A 25,733-nucleotide genomic window follows, 5' to 3' on the forward strand; every position below is an offset into this window, starting at 1 on the left:
AAATATTTTTGAAAACCCTTGAACAATAAATTACAGAAAAAAATGAAGCATCACTTACATAAACAAGTTTCATTTCATACCATGCCATATTTTAAAGTTAGCCAGTTGTGGACAGAGAGCCAAAAACTGTAAAATGTGATTATGATCAGCAAAAAGAACTTATAACAAGTAGGTATGCTTTTATTATATTGAAGCTAAGCCTAGTCATTTCTTCCCTTCCTTTCTCAGAATATAAATCTGAATTATAATTAGGAAAATATTTTACATGGAACAATATATAACTTGATCTTTCCAATTTTCATTGTTTTACTCAACTGCAATATATATATAATGTATATTTGACTTATAATGTTAACTCTTTAGCAAACATTTTTTAAGAAATAATTCCCTAGAACCTGCACTATTCACACCCAATATGCTAATATGAAAGATATCAAATACTGTTTTGCATTAACTTTATAAAAATCATATACAGTTCATTTTAATTTGATTCACATATAATTAGCATAGTAATATAATTATGTCTTCAGATACAGTAATTGTTCCAAACTGAATATATTTTTAAAACTAGGCTAAAAAAAACTTTTCCTTAGAAGAAGAGGTCTTTTTGTTTTGTTTTAATTACTAAAGTGTATTGCATCTTCTATATGGAAAGACCAGGTGATTGCCAATAAGCTGATTTTATTCGTACATTTTACTCTTTATATCAGAATAAAGATAGAAGATACCTGAAGAATAGGTATCTTATATCTTCATTATAAGATAACTAAAGAATAAATCTAAAAATCCTCATCAACTTCATTTTATTGAAGTTTTTATATCACTAATAAAATTCTCAAGTACTAGGATGACAGCTCCACCACCTAGACTTGTCCCCTTCCCCTCTCTCTCTTCCTGCCTTTTCCTGTCTCTTTCCCAGTTTCTCCCTCTCCCTCTCTTGTTCACACACACACGTGCACACACATATCATTTGTGGGTGGGGATAATGCAAAAGAAAGATTTACTCTAATGATTCTTTCAAAATATCAGGCAAGTATATATTTGGACCATTTTTGTGTAATTTTAATATGACTTTCAATGAATTCTTTTATTTTCCATACAAGTTTTCATTCTCTCAAATATGAAATCAGCTTGAATTTTAAAGTAATTACATGAAACACAAAATTTTTCCCTAGAGCCTAATTTGATGGGAATAAAAGAGAGTATCAAATATTTTAAAATTTAAGTAATAATTATTAAAGATGTAGTACATCTACACATGGATTGATAAGCAGTGCCATATTATCATTGATCCAGATTGTGAAAATACAGAACAGTGTTTCTCTTGTCTTATACGTAAATGTGATTCTGAGGTTCAGTCAGTATTCAAGGCCACTAATAAAACTGGCAGTGCGACTGATGACTAAGATAATAATTGTTAGGATGCTCAGTTTCCCTAAATCATGAATTTGCAATCTGATATATTCTTTCAACAGGTTATAAGCATGGTAAGATTTATAACCATAAAGCCTATAAAATTTAACTGCATACTATCATATAAAATTTAATGACCTCAAGAACAGATTCTGGATTTAAGATTATTTCGGTTCATAACCTACTACTAGCATGTAACTATGAGAAAGTTACAGCATCTTTATACAACAGCTTCATAGCGTTGTTTGGATTATTTTTTAAAAGCATTTTTTAAGCACATGTAATGCTCCTGTCATAGAATCTGATACTGAGTAACCCGCTCAATAAATATTCATTATAATTTTTATTTTATTAATAAGGATAATCATAATAAATATAAGCAGCCAAACATTTGAGATTGGACTGAAGAGCTCAGAGAGTCCAAAGAATTAAAATTTGTCTTTGTATCCCCACACTAGCATATTAAATACTGTCTCAAATAAATGTGGTCTTTTTTTTTTGTTACAATTTGGAAACCTCTTCATAACACAGCATTCTCTGTTGTGTTAGGATTTTATCTATACACATTTTTAAAAATAAGGTCACTTTTAAAAAGAAAAAAATGTTTGAATAATTATAAATGATGATTCATTCATTCAACACATATTTACTGTCTGACCAGAGTGTGCCAGACTCATTCACTCTAGGGCATATTTAGCATCAAGTGTTCAGGTTCTCTACAGGGAAGGGTTTTCTGAGACCAGAATACTATCTAACAGCAGAGGAAGTGCTCTAGCTTGGGTTGGTATCTTTCAAGCAGAATTGCAGGAAATTATGAAGTTTTCTGTGTCCCCACAAAGGGCTCACTTATTCCACTAACAAAATGGATTGTTTTATCTGCGCTATGAATTTACAAGCCATGGAAGAACACAAATTCACATCAACCTCTCTTTAAAAGTCCTCCTGTGTTTGACAATCCACAATTAGGCAGCATGCACTTTAGTGCAAATATTGTCCTTTCAATTTTAGAAGGGAAGAAAATTAATCGTGTATTGACATGGCACAATACAGTCTCTAAAATAAATGCAAACTATATAAGAGTTTTCTCCCAGATTGCCTTTTTAGATTTTTCAAAATGATTTTAACACTTTTGAGATCTTTCATGCAAACATTTGGAAATGAAATTAAAAGTTGTTCCCTTCCTTGTTCCAGTCATCATGTACATTTTCTCATACAATGGCATCTGTTCTATTGTCACTGAATCTTATTCTCTGATTTGACAATTTAGCAAACATTTCAGTATTTGCAAATCTACCACTGCTTATGTGAAAATACGCTACCAGCCATTTCTTGTCTTACTGGTTCTGATATTTTACTTTCTCTATTTAGACGCCCCTGTGCTTTTTAAAACAACCATTAACACTGATCTCCATGAAGGTGTACTGACACTGCCACCAACTTCTAATTACAATATGAAATTTGATTTGGCCAATGTGCATAGATTTTTATATACTGTTGCTTCAATTCACCAAATACAAACGTTTCATTTGTTCAAATGCAAATTAACTATGTCTACTAAAGAGATGGACAGAGTCTAAAGTCCTAATGCATATGTCACAAACATAAATTAAAAATGACTAAAAAAATTAGAAAGCAACCTGGCACTCTCCAGTCTTGCTTCCATTCCTACCAGGTTAACTACTTCAGTTCCCCTGCCTGACTTCCTATTCACTTAAGGAACTGAAGCACTACTATAACTACTACCTCGTTTTCTTTTCATTCTTCTATGTTCCTTTCTGGAAATTTTCTTTATTTTCCAGAACCTCAGTTTTCTAGGTAAACTTTGTGTGGACTAGCTGAAGGTATATATCTGAGGCTCAAACTGCATATGGTGAGGGTCTTTAATAATATCCTATTTTTTAAAATATATAGCATATCACAAGAAGTAAATACCATTAGTGTGTGGTAGATCATTATAATTTCAGGCTGTAAGAAGACTGAAGGGATAACAGAATTTGGATAAAACTAGGGGAAAGTTGCTCCTTATGACAGGGTAAAGGGCAAAGAGGACGTGGAATCTAGGAAACAGTTTAAGAAGATGCCTGGCTTGAGTAGAGAAATAGGAAAATGTAGCCAAAAAATAAGATGAACTAATATAATTGAAAGCATTAAATGACAAAGTTCTTGACAGGAAAAGGAAAATCAATGTCCTGAGGGTCTGAAGATTTTTAGCCCACTGTCCGACTATAAAGTATATTAGAGAATCTCTGAGATAGAAGCATAAGTGTTTGACTTCCAAAAAGCAGTAACAGAAGTTGCTGAAAGGATCTGGCATCAGTATACTGCTTGTAAAAATATTTTATACAAATGTCTCATACTCTACTTGATGTGTACTTCACACATGTTAAGTTTTTTTTTTTTTTTTTTTTGCTGTACGTGGGCCTCTCACTGTTGTGGCCTCTCCCGTTGAGGAGCACAGGCTCCGGATGTGCAGGCTCAGCGGCCATGGCTCACGGGCCCAGCCGCTCCGCAGCATGTGGGATCTTCCCGGACCGGGGCACGAACCCGCGTCCCCTGCATCGGCAGGCGGACTCTCAATCACTGCGCCACCAGGGAAGCCCACACATGTTACGTTTGACTATTTTTGAAAAAATTCTCTTGTATGGTAATGCTATAGTATACATCTCATTAAGTAAAGTATATAGTTTAAAACGTAAGCATAATATAGGGATTGACATAAATTATAATAGTATAAATTTATTTTATGCTTTATTCAAATAAAACATCATTTTCAGTATTCCTGTAAATGGGAGTGATTTTTCATGCCTTTGCATATTCTATACATACACATAAATCTGCAGGAAAACACACTTCTGATGCCGTATCTATCCTATTACCATATCATACTTTGAAGGTTTCTGCTTTACACCGTGAGGATCAACTCCAAATGAAGATATATAAGTTATAAGATCATGATAAACTCTTGCCTACTTCTCCACTTAAACTTCACATATAACCACCACAGACAAATTTTATTGCGTGAACTTTATATTTTAACAATTTCAGAATAACTTTAGTTGCACGGTCACATCTTGGTACGCTGCACATGCTGTTTTCTCTTTCCAGAAAGTCACTGTTGGTATGGCGAGTTATTTCTTCAAAATCAAGCCAACCCTATCCTCTCTCCAAAGTAACCACCGCCTGCTCTATCCACTTCTGTACCTTTTCTGCTCTTTCACTATTAGGCCCCCTGTAAATGTTGCTTGCAGGACCCTCTGATTAGACCGTGAGCTATTTCAGGGAATGCTTGGGGTGTAGTGCTCGTCATCAGGCCTCAATGAGCAAGGACTGGTACGTAGCAGGTGCTCAGGCAATGCTGTTTTAACTCAATGTATTCTTCCCTTTTGAGATAAAAGAAAATGTATCCATTTGCTGCTCTGAACAACATTCTACCTGTGACTCCATCTGGGGGAAAATTACAATTTGATTTCTTCCTCTGGCATTTCCAGTGTTGCTTTCCCGGTGTGTCCAAGTTTTATCTTTAGGAAAAGTTTTCAAGTGACCACACTGTTAACATCATTCCATTTACTTTCCCTGCCAAAGGGGCTTCAAAAAGAATCATGAAATGACAATGGTAGAAGGAAACTTAGAATCACCCGGCCATCTGGAGTTTTAAAATCAAGAAAACCAAGGCTTAGAAATCTTGCATGACTTGCCTAAAATCACACAGAGAGTTCATGGGAATGTCAGGGCTAGAAGCTAAGCCTCCCAATTTCCAAATTGATATCTGGTTTTAATACATCACTCTAATAAATCTGCTCGCTACCTACCTTCTCCTTACATTTCCACCCACATTCTTGTTTCCCCTACTGAACTGGGAAATTGTTCTGAGGCCACCCATCATGCCCTTTCCTTTATTCTTCTCCCTCGGGCATTTGACCCTTGACAACTTTTCTCCTCCACGAATATTCCATGACTCTACGTCTCTTGTTCTCTAGCAACTGTTTCTATTTCCTTAAACAGATCCTGTTCCTCACTCCAAAGCAGGTCTCCAGTCAACAATAGTTTCTCTGCATTTATCCCTCCCAAGGGATTTATAACCCCCAACGGAAATGATTCCCAAACCCCCCACACCCAGGCCACTGCTTCCATTGCATGGACATCCCGCCACACTAGTACCTCCTCTCTAAGTCTGTATCCCTATGCATGACCCTTTTCTAGTTACCCAGGCTAAAAAGCTATATAGTCCTTTCCTCTTCCCTTTTCAAACTTATTTTAAAATATTTATAAGAAAACAAGAATAGAAGAAAATAACATGCCTGTATGCCAGACACTGTATATACCTTATTTCATTTAATCAAACAGCCAGCTTGGGATACCTATGTTCACGTCACACGTTTTATAGTTGCAAAAAAAGCAAGTTTCAAAAAGATTGATCGTGTCCTAAGGTCACAAATCAGTGTGTGATGAGGACAGGATTCAAACCAAAGGCCGCCTGGCTTGGAGCACATGCTGCCTCTGTGAGGCTATCTGAAAAGGCTAGGCCTGCCACAGGGCTGCTGCTCCAAATAACTCTCATCTTCAAAAACTTCTGCACTGAGGATCTGACGTCAACCACAACACCTCACAGATGGTAGATGTCCAAAATTTGATATCAAGAGCAAGGCCAGGCCCCATCCCTCACAAAGCAGAAGACAAAAGTACTGCACTAGGCTCTGAACTTTATCTTGAGCTGACTGTTTTATGTGATCAACCTGTGAGCTGCCAAAGGCACACTGGCCTTCTGAGTGTGCCGAGGGTTCCATCTCCAGGCCTCCTTCAATGGTGGAAACCCAATCACTCTCCCATGGCAGATTTGGGAGAACAGTCCAAGGTTTGCGTTTTTCTTTCCTTCTTTCTTTCTTTCAATTCTCTCTTCTGTTTTTTTTTTTTCTTAAAATTGCTTTCTGATCATAAAATCAGAACTTTTAAATAGCAGAATATTTTAAAAATATAGTTAAAAAAAAGAAAATAGTCATCCCAAATCCCATCATATAGAATTATATATGTATGTATACAAATATTTCTTTCTAGTCTACTAACATATACACATAAGTGTCTATGTATCTGTATGTGTGCATGCGTGTACCTATAACACATGTATACACGTTAAAGTTTCATATTCTACTTTATTTCCCTACTTAAGAAAAGCTTAATAACGATTTTGTTTCTTAATAGTATCAAATAATCTTTATAAGTTGGTTTTTAATTGCTGGATAATAACTTATCTTCTAAATATATCATAATCTTATAGCTATTCATTCATGCAACCCTCTACTCAACAAAATGCTTATGAGTATGAACTTTGTACATCCAGAGCTCAGGGTGTAGCAGTGAACAAGGCTGAAAAGCCCCGTCACCAACTTACACCTCAGGAGGGAAGACAATGTGCTATTTGTTCAACTGGGTCAAAGTTACACATAAAATTTCTCCATCAACATTTGTTAATAAGCTTTACATTGATGGTTTGTACACTTATTTATGTCTGTGTTCTACGTCACAATAAAAACCAAGGTTACAATATAGCTTGGAAGTATCCCACCAGCGATCTAAGGCAAAAGGCAGGAGCTGACTGTGAACATTCAGAGAAGACGAACTAATTCTCCTCCAAGAACAAGTAAGTGAAAGACCTCAGGGGCTCAGGAGCAGCTCTGAAGATGAAAGCCTCCTAAGAACCCATAAATGTGGCCCATGAGAGTGAGAGAGTCCACTGTAGGCACCTGTCATAAAGCTCAGCCACGCCACTCGTGACCCCACAAGTCACCTAAGCACCCTTCTCCTTCTCGCTTCCCTTAGAGCTTCAACCGTAGGGGATGCAGAGGAACCCCAGGGTGCTGAGCAGGAGGGTGACAGCTCTAGATGGGGAATAACGAGGACCTGACTCCGTGTCCCCATTCCTCACTGCAGGTGATGAGTTCTCAGAAAGCCTGAATGTGGAGGGCGTGCGTCAGAGAGAAATGTTAAATTTACGTGAACTTGGATGTTTTGATGATCATAGGATAAATATTCTGATGACCAAACAGAGACTTTTGTGACTAAATTCACCAGGGGACTTCTCAAAACCTGAAAGTAAACAACACCAGAAGGAAGACCAGAGAAACAAATATGAACAAACAAAATGCAAACTACTTGTTTTATTATGATAATCCTTGAGTCGTGTTTACTCAATGAAAAGTTATAAACATATAATATGAACTCAGCTGCCAAATACTATGAAGGGGTGAGAGAGTGAGGTGGGGATGGCCTTTTGGGTGAGGTGACATCTGAGCAGGGACGTACGGTATGGGAGATGGCCAGGCCAAGATGTAGGGCGGAGGACATTCTAGGAAAAGAGAGAAACCAAGACCCTGAGATGGGAACAAGCTTAGGACATTTAAGGAAAAGCAAAGCTAGGGCAGCTGGAGCAGTGTGATACATGGGAAATGATAATTAGAAAGGAACCCAGGGCCTTAACCCATAGCAGTGTCAACTTATGGGATTAGTTATTTAGAAATAAACCCTGATGAAATCCTACTTTGATTTTTAGCCCATCTACATTTTCTTAGACACTGGTTACAGATCTTACCCTGGGACGCCTCATGATGGCCTTCTGTGTTATGTTCTTTCAACAGAGTCTTATTTTATCTACATAATAATTACACAGGGATAGATTTCACTTCTACAATTGAAAAAAATATGCTTTCTCTCCTGTTTTCTTGAGAACCATTGCCTTCTTCTAACTTTTCCCCAACATTTGACAGAGATAAGGATTTTTAAAAATTTCAAAAATGTTCCTTTTCAACTCCATTATAAACATCACAAGTATGATAATAAATAGAAGCTGTTGTATGTTAAAGAAGTGAAAAGGAAGGGGTAAAAACTGGTAAAGTGGAAAATGAATGCTCCATCCTAACATTTAGTTATCAAAAATAATTGATTTTTTCATTCATATAACGGTTATCTATTTTCTCATTTTATAGTACAATTTCTACTCATATCAAGAAAAGCTATAGATTTTCATATACTTTCTTATATCCATTCACTTTAATATAATCTGTTATTGGTTATAATGACTTTTTTATTAATCCACTGATATTTATGCATTCTTTAAATAAGCAAAAAAACAAGCTGAGAAGTAGTAAATTCAGTTTTAAATCTACTTCTAAGTTTATCAATCAGTCTAGCCAAAAGCTATTATGTTCCACTGTATCTTCCTGGTGCTTATTAATGTTCATTACAAATGTACCTACTGAATACCCACAACGTGGCAGTAGGCAAGGCACTGAGGATTCAAAGATGAAGGCAGATTTAACCTGCATTTTCATGGACCTTATATATTAGGGAGAAAGGCAGGAAAAAAATAAAGTATTCAGACAAATATACCTAGGATGATATAAAGTGTGAAAAGTATCATTAAAGAAACAAACAAGGATCTGAGAGAAACAGAGCACACGTTAGGATACCAGAGAGGGTGGCCCAATAAGACCTATCTAAGGAGACAACCTTAGAGGCAAGACCTAAAGAAGGAGCCAGCCATAGGAAACAGAATATAAGTGAGAGAAGAGTGGTATTTTAGGTGCAGGGGGCCATATACCAAGGCTATGACCCTGGAAGATAGATGGGAGGAACTCAATGTATCAACTTTGAGTTTATAAAAGTGCAAAATTTAAAACTATTACTTATAACAATATATGTTTGTGTTTCATATGTTTATGTCACAGTAAAACTTATTTTTTAAAGGAGAAACAAAGAATAAACAATAGAACCGTATTACTTAGCAATACAGAGGCAAAGTAAGTACTAAAAGAAATGCAACTGCTCCTAAAGGACAGAAATCAAAGATGGAAAGGAGGGGTCAAGAAAGTTTATTTTTTACACTATAATTTTTGCAATAAGTATTGACTTTTCTAACAATATATATGAATGACTTAGATTACATTTTAATTTAATAGAGAGGTTGAAATAGAGGGACACAAGACTTGTTGGGAGGCTACTGCAGTGATCAAAGCAATAAATAATGGTGACATCAGTTTAAAGTCTATCAGTGAGAAATACCTATAGATAAACCAGAATACAGTTAAAGAAGTGATGTGGAGATGGAAGTGGTAGCAGGAGTCACAGAGAAATAATTATTGCAGCAAAAACAGAACAGAGGGGTTGGCAGGGCATGATTCTTGTAGAGCTCTGAAGACCATGATAAGACATTTAGATTGTCTTTGAAGTATAACTGGAAGCAACTGACAGTGTACGGCGTAATCTGATAAATTTTTAAGAAAGTGATTCTTGTTCTTTTTTGGAAAGCAGACTATAGGGTGACAAGAGTAGAATCAGGGAGACCAGTTTGAAGTCAGTAATAGTTCAAGTGCAAGATCATGATGGGTAGACCAAGAAAGCAACACATGGTGGCTGAACTAAGGATGTGGACAAAAGTAAACACATTTGAGATTAATTTTGGCTTCTCATACAAACCAGAGAGCAACCACCCAAGTTTGTTAATGTTTTAGATGTTTGTACACAGAGGGACAATAACACAGAGAATGAAAGATGACTCCAGAGTTCTGGCTTAGGTTCTCAAAAAAGGGAGATAAATGTTTGTAATTGAGATAAAAATTTCAAATACTTAGGATGAAATTTAGATTTTCGGGGCAGATAATCAAAATATCGGATGGGGCTGGCTTAGGTTTGATATATCTGTGAAACCTCTAATTAGAGAAATCAAGTAGACAGTTGGGGTGTGGAGCTTTGTGGAGAGTCTTAACCTAGAGACATGTATCTGGGAGCTGCCAACATAAAGATAATTTTTCAGTTCACAGTGATGAGTGACGTTATCCAGAAAGAGAATATAGAGAGAGAACAGAAGAGAGCTTAAGACCAAACCTGATGACCCTAACACTGAGGAGAGTAGCAATTAGCAAAGGAGACTGAGGAGGAAGGGCTAGCAAGGTTAAAGGAAAAGTAGGAGCTTGTACAGCTGACTTTTCAAAATCAGAATTAACTCTTTCTAGAAATGGCTTTAAAGAAAAGACAGGAATAAGTTCTTATTCGGTTCACTCTGAAGAAGCTCTTACCCTGTCTAACCCATAGTGCCCAAGTTAAAAATGAGTAGTCCTACACATGATAATCAAACACATGTGTTCATGCTGCTGTTAAATTCAGCAACAAAAACTGAGCCAAAGAACACTCTCTTGCCTGTATCAGTCAGGGTTCTCAAAAGTCGTAACAGTGCGAGTTTCTTTTGTTGCAAATGAGAGAATTCTATGTGTTCCATTTTGTTGAGTCATTCAGAGAATTTAAATGTATTAACTAACTTTGCTTGACCTGTAATTTTTTGGAAAAGGTGGCTTCCAACTTGCCACCCACCCTAGCACTTAATGAGTTGGTGCACATTTGGCTGTGCACCTAGCTCTTAAAGGGTTAGTCTCTGGGCGACTGTTCAGAGCCCCTCACCATGGTGATGAGCACTCACAGCACTTATCTCATGCAATTCCAGCCCAGTTATGTGCTTTAAGTGGAACTGAATGAGACCACTGAGAAAGCTGCACAGCTGTGATTTGGGGAAGTACTCATCACTGCCAGGTCTTACTGGTGACCTCACAATTAACAGAGATGTTGCCAACCTCCTACATACCCCTAGAGAGTAGATACGAATTCATTTCACCATGGAAACAAGATTAGCGGAGCAAACTACTCAAGGGCCATAGCACTGGTACTCAAAGACATGGAAAATGTGCTGCAACTTATTTTCCAGATTCAAGAAAGGTCAAATAAATACAGTAATTCATAAGTTCAACAGTATTTACACACTATGTGTCAGCTCTTGTGCTAGATGCTGGAAACACAGCAGGGCACAAAATGGTCATTTTGAAACAGACAAGCTTAAGTATCTTTTTTAATAATTAAGGGGTTTACTTACAGTAGATGTTAAGTTCTCTTTCCCATTTGCAACCCCATCAGCAAAACGTGGGGGGTTTTCCCCCACATAGGACCCTTGGATAATTCAAATAGTTTCCCCTAGCCCTATTTTGATGGCATTAAGTAATATTCAAGAAATTACCTTGGTGGTTTTTTCCCTTAAGGGGAGCAATAAATCTTGGACCAACAAAGTTCTTTCTCACATGGCCTGTTTCTTAAGTACAAGATGCTCAAATGCAAACGTCTGACTAGTGAGAGCAGAAAGAACACACTTTTGCTTTTTTTCTTTACTGTCTCTTTCATACATGTCCCATCAGTGAGTACAGAGGCTCAAGAAGCTCATGTACTATCAGGCTGATTTATTAGAGATTACTTTTGGAGGTCATACACCTGAAGAGCCAAAATAATCTGGTATAAACCAGGAAGCCATTGCCTTCTGCACATACCTGACCACATCAGGAATATTATGTCTGAGCATCATATTATAAATAAAAGCATATCCAAACAAGAAATTAGGGGTCAGTTTGTTCCAAATTCCACCCAGAGAAGAAATTCATTTGTCAACAACCCTGATAAATATTTAATATTCTGTTTATGCATTTCAATCATGAATAGAACAATCACCACTCTGAAGCAATGTAGGCCTCTACTGGACAGAGGTAACTCTCAGAAAGATTATTATAAAAGGTCCAAAAGGCTTTCTTCAAAACTACTTTAAACCAGGAGTCTTGATTCTGCATCCTAAGTCCCTTTTCACATTCATATAACAAATACTCTCATGGCCTCTCTGTATGTGTCCAGTTTCTCTAACCATTCCTGATATGAAATAGGTTCCCTACCCTTCTTCATCCTTTTCATTTTATTTGGATATTCTCTAGTTTATACATGTCACTCTTAGGTTTGATTTTCTTTGATTTTAAAATACGGAAGTGAATATTAAATGAAAAATGTCCTTAGAACAGAGGATCAGTTGAAAAAAGAGACTGCAAGAAAAGTAACGTTAAAAGCTTGGAACAGACTGGTATAGGATAATAACTGGAAAGTGTTTCCATTTATTACTTTTTATCGTTCTTTATTAGGAAACATTTCAAATTTGCAGACATATATGGGATATAGAGTGCCCAGTAACCCACTCCTATTATTTAAGATATGTTAACATTTATTTGCTGTAGATTATTTTTTTAAAAACCTAACAATTCATTGATTCAGTTGAAGTAGACCTGCACACCTTCCCGAAACAAATCCCCTTCTCTTACTGCTCGGAGGTAACTGCTACACTGAAGACGTGCCTATCTTTTGCACTCATGTTTTAAACTTTTACTACGTATTGACTCACTATTACAAGTATAGCAGTGAACATACTTGTACCTATTTAAAAGGGTTCACTCCAGTGGCTGAATTGAGGATAGACTACAGAGGGGGAGACTGTCATACTGAGTGAAGTAAGTCAGACAGAAAGATAAATATCATATGATATCACTTATATGTGAAATCTAAAAAAAAATAAAGGGGACAAATGAACTCATTTACAAAACGGAAGACAAACTCATGGTTACCAGGGGATAAGGGGGTGAGGGGGGAATAAATTGGGAGATTGGGACTGACATTTACACACTACTATATATAAAATGATAACTAATAAGAACCTGCTGTATAGCACAAAGAACTCTACTCAATACTCTGTAATGGCCTATATGGGAAAAGAGTCTAAATAAAAAAGAGTGGAGGGGCTTCCCTGGTGGTGCAGTCGTTAAGAAGCCACCTGCCAGTGCAGGGGACACGGGTTTGAGACCTGGTCTGGGAAGATGCCGCAGAGCAACTAAGCCCGGGCGCCACAACTACTGAGCCCGTGCACCACAACTACTGAACCTGTGCTCTAGAGCCCACGAGCCAGAACTACTGATCCCACGTGCCACAACTGCTGAAGCCCGCGTGCCTAGAGCCCGTGCTCCGCAACAAGGGAAGCCGCTGCAATGAGAAGCCTGCGCACCGCAACGAAGAGTAGCCCCTGCTCGCTGCAACTAGAGAAAGCCTGTGCTCAGCAACAAAGACCCAGTGCAGCCCAAAAAAATAAATAAAATAAATAAATTTTAAAACAAAAACTAAAACAAAATTCCTTTAAAAAAAAAAGAGTGGATATATGTATAACTGATTAACTTTGCTGTACACCTGAAACTAACACAACATTGTAAATCAACTATACTTCAATTTTAAAAAACGCATTAAAAAAAAGAAGTGATTGGTGGCTTGAGCTAGGGTAGTATTAGTGGCAATGGAGTTCATCAGATTCAGGATAAATTTTGAAGATAGAGCAAAGAGATAATATGGTGTTTGAATGTGCATTTTGAAAGAAAGAGAGGAATTCAGGACCACAATATTATTTTGACCTTTGCCAAATGGAAGTACACAGTTGACCATCAATAAGACAAAGAATAATGTGGGGAGAGCAGGATGGGGGCTTGGGTCGGGGGAGAATCAACAGTTTGGAACATGCCAAGTTTGATATTATCTATTAGACCTCATGTTGAAATGTCAAATAGGTAGCTAGACATACAAACTGGGAGCTCAGCAGAGAGGTCTGAACTAGAGTTACTTATTTTGGAGTCACTGACATATAGTTGGCATTTAAACCCTGAGAATGGATAAGATCGACAAATAAGTATATAGAGAGAAGACAAAAAAAGGCCCATGACTGAGCCCTAGGGCACACCAGTGTAAAGAAGGTGCAGAGAATAGGAATACTCAATGAAGCAGCCTGAGAGGGAACATGTGGATTCTGGACGGCAAGTGATAAAAATACATATCAAGAAGGAGGAAGGGCACAGTTAGCTCTCTCCATTGCTGCTGATAGAGAAGATGAAGACTGAAAATCAGTAGCCCTAAGTAAATATTTCTATCAGCTCCATATACTTTGTCCTTTACAGTTAACTATTCTGAAATATAGACACTTACTTGTTTATAATTTGAATAAAAATTTAGATACAACTACCATTCAATTCCTTATTTCATTAATGCTAAATGCAATATAAATTTAGCATTAATGGGAAAACTGTCCAATCTCAAAACTCATCACACATACTTATGGATTTTGCAACTTTAACACTGATGAATGGAATCTCTGTGGCATGAAAGGAAACTGAAATGAGGAAAAATAAAATATTTGAGAGCACTCCACCATGAAAAGAGAAGTAACTGGGGTGTAATTCTTGTGAAATAGATAACACATGGTAATTTTCACTTCTGTCATCTATCTCGGTTCTAATAAAGTGTAAGAGTTATGCCATTTTATTCCATCTAAACTTTTATTTAAACTAATGGCAGAACTTGTTTATTCTTGTAAGTTTTATATTGTCATATGCAGCCAAGCTATTAAAAATACTCTGGGATTTTAACTCCATGATCCAACAAATTAGCAAATGCTTATAGATTCTTATCATTTCCAAATTGAATGAGAAGCATATTAATGCCGTTATCTAAGAGACTGATTAAAATTATTGTATAGGCAGAGTCAAATACAGAAGCATGATGCTTCCTAGAAACCTCTTTCCCAGTTGATATTAGTACTCTTAAGATAACTTCATTTAAATAGTTAGAAATCTACCTAAATACTCTCATCCCAAATGATTAAAGAGTTACTTTTAAAAGATAACTACAAAGCATCTTACTTAAAAGAAAAAAAAAGTTATTTAAGACTCTGAAAGGAGATCTTTAGCTGAACTTAAACTAAAAATGCAAAATGAATTGAGAAAACATTTATAATAAATATAATAAATATGATCACGTCAATTCTGTAAATGACAATGTCTAAGACCCTAACAGCCAAATGAGCAAATGATCTGTACAATTCACAAAGGAAGAAAACAGGGCTTCCCTGGTGGTGCAGTGGTTAAGAATCCGTGTGCCAATGCAGGGGACACAGGTTCAAACCCTGGTCCGGGAAGATCCCACATGCCAAGGAGCAACTAAGCCCATGCACCACTACTGAGCCTGCGCTCTAGAGCCCACACACCACAACTACTGAGCCTGTGTGCCACAACTACTGAAGCCCACGCACCTAGAGCCTGTGCTCCGCAACAAGAGAAACCACCACAACGAGAAGCCCTCACACCGCAATGAAGAATAGCCCCTGCTTGCTGCAACTAGAGAAAGCCCATGCACAGCAACGAAGACCCAACACAGCCAAAAATAAATATAAACAAATAAATAATTTTATTTTTTTAAAAAAGAAAACAAATAGAGAAACAGGCATAGAACAGCGGTCATTCCTGGCTAGTAATTAAAGGAACGTAAATTGCCACAATCAGGGACAATTTCACTGTTTCAAATAGTAGTTTTACAAATAAGCATATAAAATTATACTTCATACTGGCTAAAATAGTCAGCCTGGTGTGCTCAGAATTGGCTAGTGGCCTCATAGCTTAGTTCCCTCTGGGAAATCCTTGTAGAACCGTGTTACTTACAGCTTTGGACTCAGCAATTCTTTGGATATACTCAAAATAAGAACTTCTTGCTTGGTTTTATTAAAATCAACCATATAAAAATATTAAAGAAAAATATATGGAAGAGATATGATTATAACTTTGGAGTAGGTAAAATCTGAAAGAAGGATCACAAAGTAGCAACCACATAGGATAATATTCACGATTCAAATTTGTAAAATAAATGGAAGCCATTTTGAGTCTACCATTAAGGAAATAATAGGCAAAATTACGGTATATTCAGGGAAAACACATGTTATAGCCTCTTTAAATTTGACTTCACTGAAGTCTATGTGGCAATACTGTAAAATGCATGTAATACGTTGTTTCTTTAAAGATGTATGTACACTTTAATTTGAACTTTTAAAACAACTCAAAAAATCATAGGGTGACAAACTGGTAATAAAAACAGTATATTAAAATTATAACTGTTTAGAAGTAGTGGAAATATGAACATGTCTCTCTTTTTAAAAAATTTTTGATTACACTATTCTCATAAATATATATGTATTTAAGTATATTAAATATATATATGTACACACATACACTGACCTTTAATTACACAAGCAATACACAAGGTCTCCAACAAAATGGTTTTCAAAATTATAAATAAGTTTAAAGATCTCTTTGATCATCATCCTCAATCACAGACCCCTTCACTTATCTCCAAAAATATTCACTATTATCAATTTGATCTAATTCCTTCTAGATTTTTTTATATCTTTATACATACACATCTAGACACCCACCAGAAAATGCATAGTACAGTGAGTTCTTTTTAACATAAATAGCAACATAATTTATGCGTCGTTCTACAACTTGCTTTTTATTCAAATTCAGCTCTGTAGTCGGAGACTTTGGAGAAGTCTTCGGAGAAGAAGAGGCCTTCTTAAAGAAGCACCAAAATGCAGCAATCATATTGGACAATATTATCAAATTTGACCACATTAAAAAGTAGAAACATTGTATGACAAAACATAAACAAACCTGGCAGACTGGAAGAAAATACTTGTAACATATATAACAAAGGAATTTTCTTTACTAACACATAATTCTGAGATAGAAAGGTAATCCAGTAGAAGAATTCCCAAATTACATGACAGGAAATCCTTAGTAGAAGAAACCCTAGTGGCCAATGACAAGAAAAGATGATCAACCTGTCCAATACCAAGGAAATTAAAATGGAAACAATAACAGAATGCTATTTGACAGTATAAATTGGTATAAATCCTTTGGAGAGCAATTGTGTACTATCTCTTAAATGAAAATGTGCATACTTAATGCCTCAGCAGTTTCACAAAAAAGAAAATACTTGCACACATGCATAAGTGAAAGGGCAAGTACAAGACTGGGAGTGCAAATTGTTTCTCACCATTAAAAAAAAAAAAAAAGAAAACAACCTAAATGACCTCAGTATGGATTAATCTATAAGAATAAGATGGTTATAAAATATACATTTTTAAAAGCTAAGTAATAGCTATTTAGTATCTACTCCGCAAATTCTCTATTTCTAACCTGAAATGACACATCAGCACTAGAATACATGGATTTATTTGAAAAATTAGAGGTTCTCTTATCTCACTACCTACTGAGACTTCATTTCCATTTGGCCAGCATTTATCATTCATATGCTTGAAATTAATTATGTTAATTAAGGTTTTGGTTGATTTGGTAGAGTCAACATATTAATTTGAGTGCTTCATTTGCCTTTCATAAAATATTATGAATTTATTCTCCCCTTGTAAAAGTACTTAGCCCACTCCCTAGACTGTGAACATGCATGTTCTCTTCTCACTCCTATTTCCTACACAATCTTCTGAAATTTTTGAAGGCCGTGGAGGAAATTGAAGGCTATAGGAAAACAAGCAAATCATCATCTCTGTGGGTGTGCATTTTATAGTTACTTTGATCACTTGGCCATGGGAAGTCACTATGTCACTTATCTTGTCACTTATCTATGTACTTGAATGGGGAAGTGCTAGAGTCCTCTTGGAGATCAGTTCCTGGATGGCATTTTTGTACTAAAAATTTGAAAGAAATTTTGGGGAAAGAATGTTGGTGAGAAAATTTTATTTAACTGCTCAATCAACCAACAGACATTTCCTGGAATGCAAGTGGTAATTAGTTTTATACATTTTCTCTCAAACTTACTTAAACAAATTAATGTAGAAATTGCACATGGGTACACTATTACTTATTTTAACCTAAGTTAACATTCTGCCTTCACTTAATTAATTTCAAAATAGGTAGCATTTTGAAAGATCTAGAAAATTATTTACTGAATTGACCAAAACATTTTCTATCTCTATTTACCATCTCCATTTTATTTAATAAACACATTTATAGTCCTTACAATGATGAGAGACACAGATACATCCTAAGTAACTTAAAAGGAAGATATCGAAGCACTCTGAGGTTAAGTAAACTGTCTCAGGTAACACAGCTAGCAGGGAGTACAGGGGAGCGTGGATTCAAAACCACACACTTTGGCTCCTGAGTCCACATTCCTAATTTAAAGGAGCCAAGAGTACTCCAAAAGTAAGCTTGTTTCCTCTGGCATTGCATTTTCAAACATTAATGACTACGTTTTTTTGTTTTCCCCTCAAACTGACTACTGAACTCTTAAAAAAAAAAAAAACTATTTAGTTTTAGCTGCATGTAAAATGAGCTTTTCCTAAATGGAGGTTTTTTTGAGGGGGCGGGGGTTGTTAGGTTGTTGCATATGAAATTGCTTTTTATTGCAGGTCAAATATTCATATTAACAATTTCATACAATTCAACCTATCCACAAGAAACCTCAAGCATAAAGGAAAAGGCAAAGGACATGGCACTGGAAGACCAAACTCAACATCTGCTCCATCACGTGGGACCTGTGTGAGCTTAAGCAAGTAATATAACCTCAGTGGTCGTTGTTTTCCCCATTGGTAGTGTGGGAATACTAAGATCTGTTGATCATGGCTACTGCAAATTGACAGTTTAATCTGTAAAATGTTCTCATCAACTATAACGTACAAAACAAACAGTATGTACTATTCTAAAGAACAGTGCCAAAGCCCTAATTACAAAAGGTGGACACTTCCAAAGCATTTGCCTAACTCAAAACATGCTTCCTACAAAATATAAAAATAAGCCATCTTAGGAAATTATAACTGAATTATTCATCCACCCAGAAAACTAAGAGCCAATGGCCCTGATCAGGTTCTCATAAAAGATAAAATGGAAGATCTGATATCACTGAATTAAAAAATGAAACGTTAGGTGCTCTGTAGTTTTGTCTGAAAACTGAAGCTGCCACGGGCCATTGGATATTGAACAAAATGGGCTTCTTCACCACCACTTCATGGCGCATCCCACCACATGCTGTGAGATGAGATCACCTTAGTTACCCAAAGGATCTTATAGACTAACATGTTCCAAATCAGGGATAGGAATACAAGGAACAGCACACAAAACAGCATTTCAGGGCTTCCCTGGTAGCGCAGTGGTTGAGAGTCCGCCTGCCAATGCAGGGGACACTGGTTTCATGCCCGAATCTGGGAGGATCCCACGTGCCGCGGAGCGGCTGGGCCTGTGAGCCATGGCCGCTGAGGCTGCGCGTCCAGAGCCTGTGCTCCGCAATGGGAGAGGCCACGACAGTGAGAGGCCCGCATACCACAAAAAAACAAAAAAACAGCATTTCAGAGTAACTCTTTCCTTCAACAGGCACTGTTTTCTCTCATTTCTACCATATCATGTTTCTTTTTCCATATGATAATAAGCTTCAAAATGAGAAGAGCCACAAATTGTTTAATTAAGTATATAAATCACACTTTACTTTTCATATGGGCAGTCAATAAGTGTTGGCCTTAAATGATAATGACATCAGAATTGTTATCTACTGACTTGGATAGTAAACCAAAACCACGCAATAAAGCTAAACAGGCTCAGCTGTAACATTAAAGCCTGACCTTCACAGACTACTGAGGCTTTTTAACATTTTAAAATATATTCTATACTTTGTACTAATTTCCTTAAACATCATTCATCAGTTTAAAGAAACTCGTGCCAAATTTGGTTCACTTTTCAGCCTTAGGATCTGGGCTGATGGTTGGCAGACAAAATGTATGTAAGTGGCTGCATAAAGCTTCGTCTGGACAAAGGCAACATTAAGAATGAAATTAAAGCAACCCTTTCCTATCTTACAAATAACATTTCCTATCCATTAAATGAAATGATATATGTGAAAGCACTTTACACAACTGTAAATCCCTACAGAAAGTAAACTATTCCTATGCTCTACCTTACAAAGTCCTAAGTACTTTACCTCTAGATAATTAAGATTTTCATTTCAACATAAAAGCCTGGTATATTTCCTTTGTTATGACTATTAATAGAGTCTCTTACAAAAACTAAAGGCTAAAAATCCTACCACCCACACAACATTGCCTTATGCTTCCTTTTGGTCTTGCAATTTGCCTGTGACATTATTATTTCAACTTGTCCAATATGTAGACTTCAAATCCATATACCGGTATGAATCCCTTCAGGTTTAATTCAACACTACCCACAAGAATACATACCAATGATGGTTTTCACTAATTCAGTATGTGCCAGGATAAACTGCTTTAAAGAGTTGAAGACACATGTTTTACTGAATTAGACTCTTAGTTAGTAAGGACACAGACCATTCCTACAAACCGAAATTGATTATTTCAACAAACTGAGATTATTTCAAACTGAGAAAATTTCATCCAGAAAATGGTATGCTAATTCACTAAGACTACCAAGAAAAAGTATAAAAGTATTTATTATTTTATATAAAAAGAAAAGCATAAAACTTTAAAATCCAATTATATTAGTTAGCATTATATATAATTATATTATCTAGTATGTATATATTATGATCCATGAATAGAAATCTGACCATTTACAAGTGGATCAAGACACCATTCAAAATAACAAATGTTGGTGAGGATGTGGAGAAAAGGAAACTCTTGCACACTGTTGGTGGAAATGTAAATTGGTTCAGCTACTGTGCAAAACATTATGGAGGCTTTTCAAAAAACTAAAAATAGAACTACCATATGACCCAGCAATTCCACTCCTGGGTATATATCTGGCAAGATGAAAACACTAATTTGAAAAGATATATGCAACCCAATGTTCATAGCAGCATTATTTACAATTGCCAAGATATGGAAGCAACCTAAACGTCCAACAACAGATGAATGGATAAAGAAGATGAGGTGTATATATATACAGTGGAATACTACTCAGCAGTAAAAAAAAAAAAAAAGAATGAAATTTTGCAATTTGTAGTGACATGGATGCACTTGGAAGGCATTATGTTCAGTGAAATAAGTCAGACAGAGAAAGACAAATACCGTATGATATCACTTATATGTGGAATCTAAAAATACAACAAACTAGTGACTATAATAAAAAAGAAGCAGACTCAAAGATATAAAGAACAAACCAGTGGTTACCAATGAAAAGAGGTGGGAGGAGGGCAAAAGTAGAGGTAAGAGATTAAGAAACACAAACTGCCATGTATAAGATAAGCTACAAGGATATATTGTACAATACGGGGAATATAGCCAATATTTTATTATAATTATAAATGGAGTATAACCTTTAAAAATTTTGAGTCACTACATTGTACACCTGTAACTTACATAATATTGTACATCAACTATACTTCAAGAAAAAAAGTCTAAAAGAAAAGACCGCAAAATGGTAAGCCGGATCTGCCCTATGTTATTCTAAAAACATATAAATATACATTACATATTATAAAACACACTTTTTTTAAATTTAAAAACAGATCTTAAAGGCCATAAAATAGAAATTATTTTATTGATTTATAACAGGGCAAGTTTTTATACAACTTTATTAATTTATAGAAATTTGAAATGGTAAGAGTTGAATTTTAATGTTGAAATGCACTGCTACTTATTTAGTAAATAGCATCATACACTGAAAAATTATCATCTTGCTTTTTAAGCCCTGACTCAAAATTTTCTCTGCACCTTAACACTGCCTAACTATTCCTTTGAAGAGAAGAAAATAGTCTTGAAAATCTTTAGGAATTAAAATAAATGACTAGATAATATATATAGTTATCTAAGAAAGAAGTTATTCTGTTTTGGTTACCTCATACTTTACTCTGTTTTATTAGTAATTATAATATAAAAAGCATATCTCATTCAAGTTTCACATGTAGTAAGTTAAATCATATTTGCTGACAGGGATGAATGAGGAGGAGGGTGCTACAGGAAAAGGAGAGAAAAACTGACAAATGCCCTCTATCTTCCTTAGCTTATGACCTATCTTGATGACTATTCTATGTGTATTAAATACAAGAATTTCTGAAGTGTCAATTAGCAGGTTGATGATATTGTTCAGTCTTTCATTACAAAAATTTTTTCTCTGTTTATTTTTTCTACCAATTACTGAGAGGTAAGTAAAGATTAGATGAAAACATAATAGCCTGACAATACCAGAAAGTGTCGGTATGGATATAGGAAAATACACAGCTGGCAAGAGGATGAAGTATTAAAATCACCATGAAGAACAGTTTGATAATACATAATAAATATGAAGATGTGTATATCCACAAGCCAGAATATTACTGATAGGTAACTATCAAAGAGAAACTCTTGCACAAGTACACCTGAGAGTTACAGAAGGATGATCAATATTATATTGCTTGTAATTCCAAAAAGTTTTTTTAAAAGGGAGAAAAATTAACATCCATCAACAGGAATAAACTATTATACTCAAACAAATACTGAAGTTTAAAGGGTGAACTAGAAGTGCAAGGGTCAACTTGGATAAATCTCATACAATAGGAATTTTTAAAAAGCAAGTCCTAGAAGGATTTGTGCAGTATGATTCCAGTTATGCAAATTTTTAAAATACAAAACAATTCTATGTTTTTATGGATGCATACCTGCTTAATAAAATTATTAAAATATGGATGAAAACTATGTATACAAATTTGAGAATAGTGGTTACATCTGGAGACTAAGAAAAGAAATTGGTTGATGGGAGAATACCATGAGGGCTTCAACATTATGAGCAAAATTTAAAAATAAAGATCCTTAGCAAAAATGGTAACATATCAACATTTGTGAAATGTGGGTGTTAGCCGTATTAATCTCTGTGCTTCTCTATATACTTGAATAGTTTGTAACTGGGGATCTAGGTGTAGCTTTTAATGACTAAAAGATTAATGGAAAAATAGGCAAAGATAATGAGTGTGTAATTTATAAAAGAAAGGCAAATTATGGAAACAAAAATTCATAAAATATGCTTGAATATAAAAAGAATATTTATATTCTTTTTGGATATGGGTATGAGGATAAGGGTAGTCTTAGATAAGGATAAGGATATGAGGAAAAGGGTAGTCTTAGTTACAGTTGGTGAGAGTGTAAAACTCGTGTAGCATTTTTGGAAGGTGATCTGGCAGAATATATTAAAACTTCAATACTGAAATTCCTGTGTTTCCTCTCACCTCAAAGATATTACCAGGAATATCTCTGGCAGATATACTCACATGAGCATGCAAAGATCTACAGAACTGATTGTATACTGTGAAATTATTGTTACTTGTGTTAGTGTAAAAATGGAACCAACCCCAAAGCTTAGCAATATGGGAATGTTTCTTAATGGCCACCACCAGGCACAACTGCAGCAAGAGCCACTCATAATGTAATCCATGTAAAGAGAATCCCAGAGAACTTTGCTGTGCACATGTCCAGCTTCATGTAGCTGACTTGATACCATGTGCCAGGCTCTTCTCTCGAGCAGCGGTTCTCAGTTGGGTGTGACTGTGCCTCCCACTCCAGAGAGTGGGGGTGCAGAATTTGGCAATGTATGGATATGTTTTTGGCTGTCACGACTGGGTATCTAGTATGTAGAGGCCAAAGACGCTGTTAAACATACTACATTACACAAAACAGCCCTCCACAATAAACAAATATCTTACCCAAATGATGTTAGTTATGAGGTTGAGAAATCCCGCTCTGGAGGAACTTATCGCATTACTTCTCTGATCTCAACTACAACATAAAGTAGGAAATATTTTCCTTGTTTTAAATGTGAAGAAAGAGTGTCAGAGAGATTAAATATCATACAAGTAAGTAACAAAGATAACAGATGGCAGAGCTGTTTGCCCTTAACCAAGAAGTTTATCAGCAGTCTAAATAAATTATGCTTGAATATTATATAGCTGTTTAAAAGGGTAGATTTATACAAATGACATACAATCACCTCCAGGTTACAGACTTGGAGAAGATATTTGTAATGAATATAGCTAATAAAATATTAGTACCCAAAATGAATCAATATCTCCTACCAGTCAATTAACAAGTAAAAATAGTTACAGAAGACATGTAATATGTAATCCCATTTATATTATATAAGCAAAATTAAGTACATGAAAATAGTAGAAATATTATTTATCTATGACCTCATCTATAGACCTAAAAAAATTATAAAAATGGAATTTTCCTAAAAGGATAATGTTTTTATAAGCATTCATTTAGAAAAACTCAACACAAAAATAATTGATGAAAAATGTGCCATGGTACACAGCATATGGTGATGGTGTGACCTTCATAAATGTGAATAAAAGGTTGGCAGTAACTGAGAAGGGACAGAGTAGATAGTAACGGACAGTTACAGGGATGTCATGAAGCATCACTGATAACACAAGAATTATAACAGTTCTTGGTTGTTATAAGTGCTGTTGCAATGTAAATAAATGTTTAAAGCACTTGGCTTAAAGTTTTCAAATACATCTGTGATATGATGGAACGTCTTTTTAGATCATCATGCTCACTGGAAACTGAGAAATCTATTTTCTGGTAGTTCCCTTAATTTTGAAAAAAATACGTCCAAAATATTCCACATGAAGTATCTTCTATTCTATGCATATGAAATACGAAACAAAAGAAAAAAGGCAAGGGGATAATTCAAGTTGACTCCTAAAAAAGGAGTCTGGTTGATTGAAGGCCCTTTGTTTCTTTCTGTGTACCTTGATAGATTTGATACAGAAAGTTTCTTGAGTGAAAGGGACAGTTAAACAGTCCTATATAACAAAGGGTAAAGGGTTCAGAACATCTGGAAACAATCCTGAAAGAAAAGAGGGAGGGAGAGCAGAGATGGATTGGGGAGAAAAGGGACTAGAAGGCTTGTGGTCCTCAAATGTATCTCTACTCCACAATGCCCTAAGCCCTTATCCGAATTCCCTAGAACCTGAAATGACTGGTGTGAATATATTTTTGGAGAAAACAGTGAAGCAGTTGAGTGTTCTATGCAGGCTGACGTGGAAGAAACAAAGGCAGCTCAAGCAGACAAAGCATCCAGGGAGGGAGCTCAGAAAGAATGCCCACTCTTCTTCCTCTTCACCCCAAGCTCTAACAGAAATCTTGAGTCAGGGCCTTAGACCCTCCCCGGCTGAGGAATATGAGGCTTCAAGGAATTTCCTGAACATCTAAGGGACAGAAAGCCCTCAATAGCACCAGCATCATATTTATATATATAGTGTTTATAAGTCCTTAGGAAAGATCTTGATGAAAACATCAAACAGTATCTGAAGTAACCTCTAGAGAACTGGGGGGGCTTGGGGATTGAGGCTTCTCTCTTTATACACGTAATTCTGCATTTTTAATATTTTACAATAAATAATCATTAATTTTTGAATCTTAAAAGAACTGTAAAAGAAGACAATATGAAATGTAAGCTAAACAAGCTAAGACAATCTGAGGCTGTAACACCTGAAACGCATTGTCTAGGTTCAGAAAGGTAACAGTTTCACTCTAACTTCCACCAGACTACACCTGGACCACCACCCTCAGAAAGGTAGGGAATCGTTAAAGACATCTGTGATGTTTACCTCTGAAGCATGAGTAGTAATCAGAAGGTGGTTAGGTTGTCATAGATGAAAGA

At 35.8% G+C, this 25,733-nt stretch overlaps 1 protein-coding gene across 1 annotated transcript in view; it reads right to left on the reverse strand.

Moving 5' to 3' along the window:
* ADAMTS19 (ADAM metallopeptidase with thrombospondin type 1 motif 19) overlaps positions 1-25,733 on the reverse strand; it is a gene marked incomplete at its 5' end in the record, with an annotated part of 286,853 nt that overhangs the window by 227,711 nt on the left and 33,409 nt on the right. The gene's annotated exons all lie outside the window — the stretch shown is intronic.

This window comes from Leucopleurus acutus (genome assembly GCF_964270905.1).
Source record: "Leucopleurus acutus genome assembly, chromosome: 3".
Classification (NCBI taxonomy): Eukaryota; Metazoa; Chordata; class Mammalia; order Artiodactyla; family Delphinidae; genus Leucopleurus; species Leucopleurus acutus.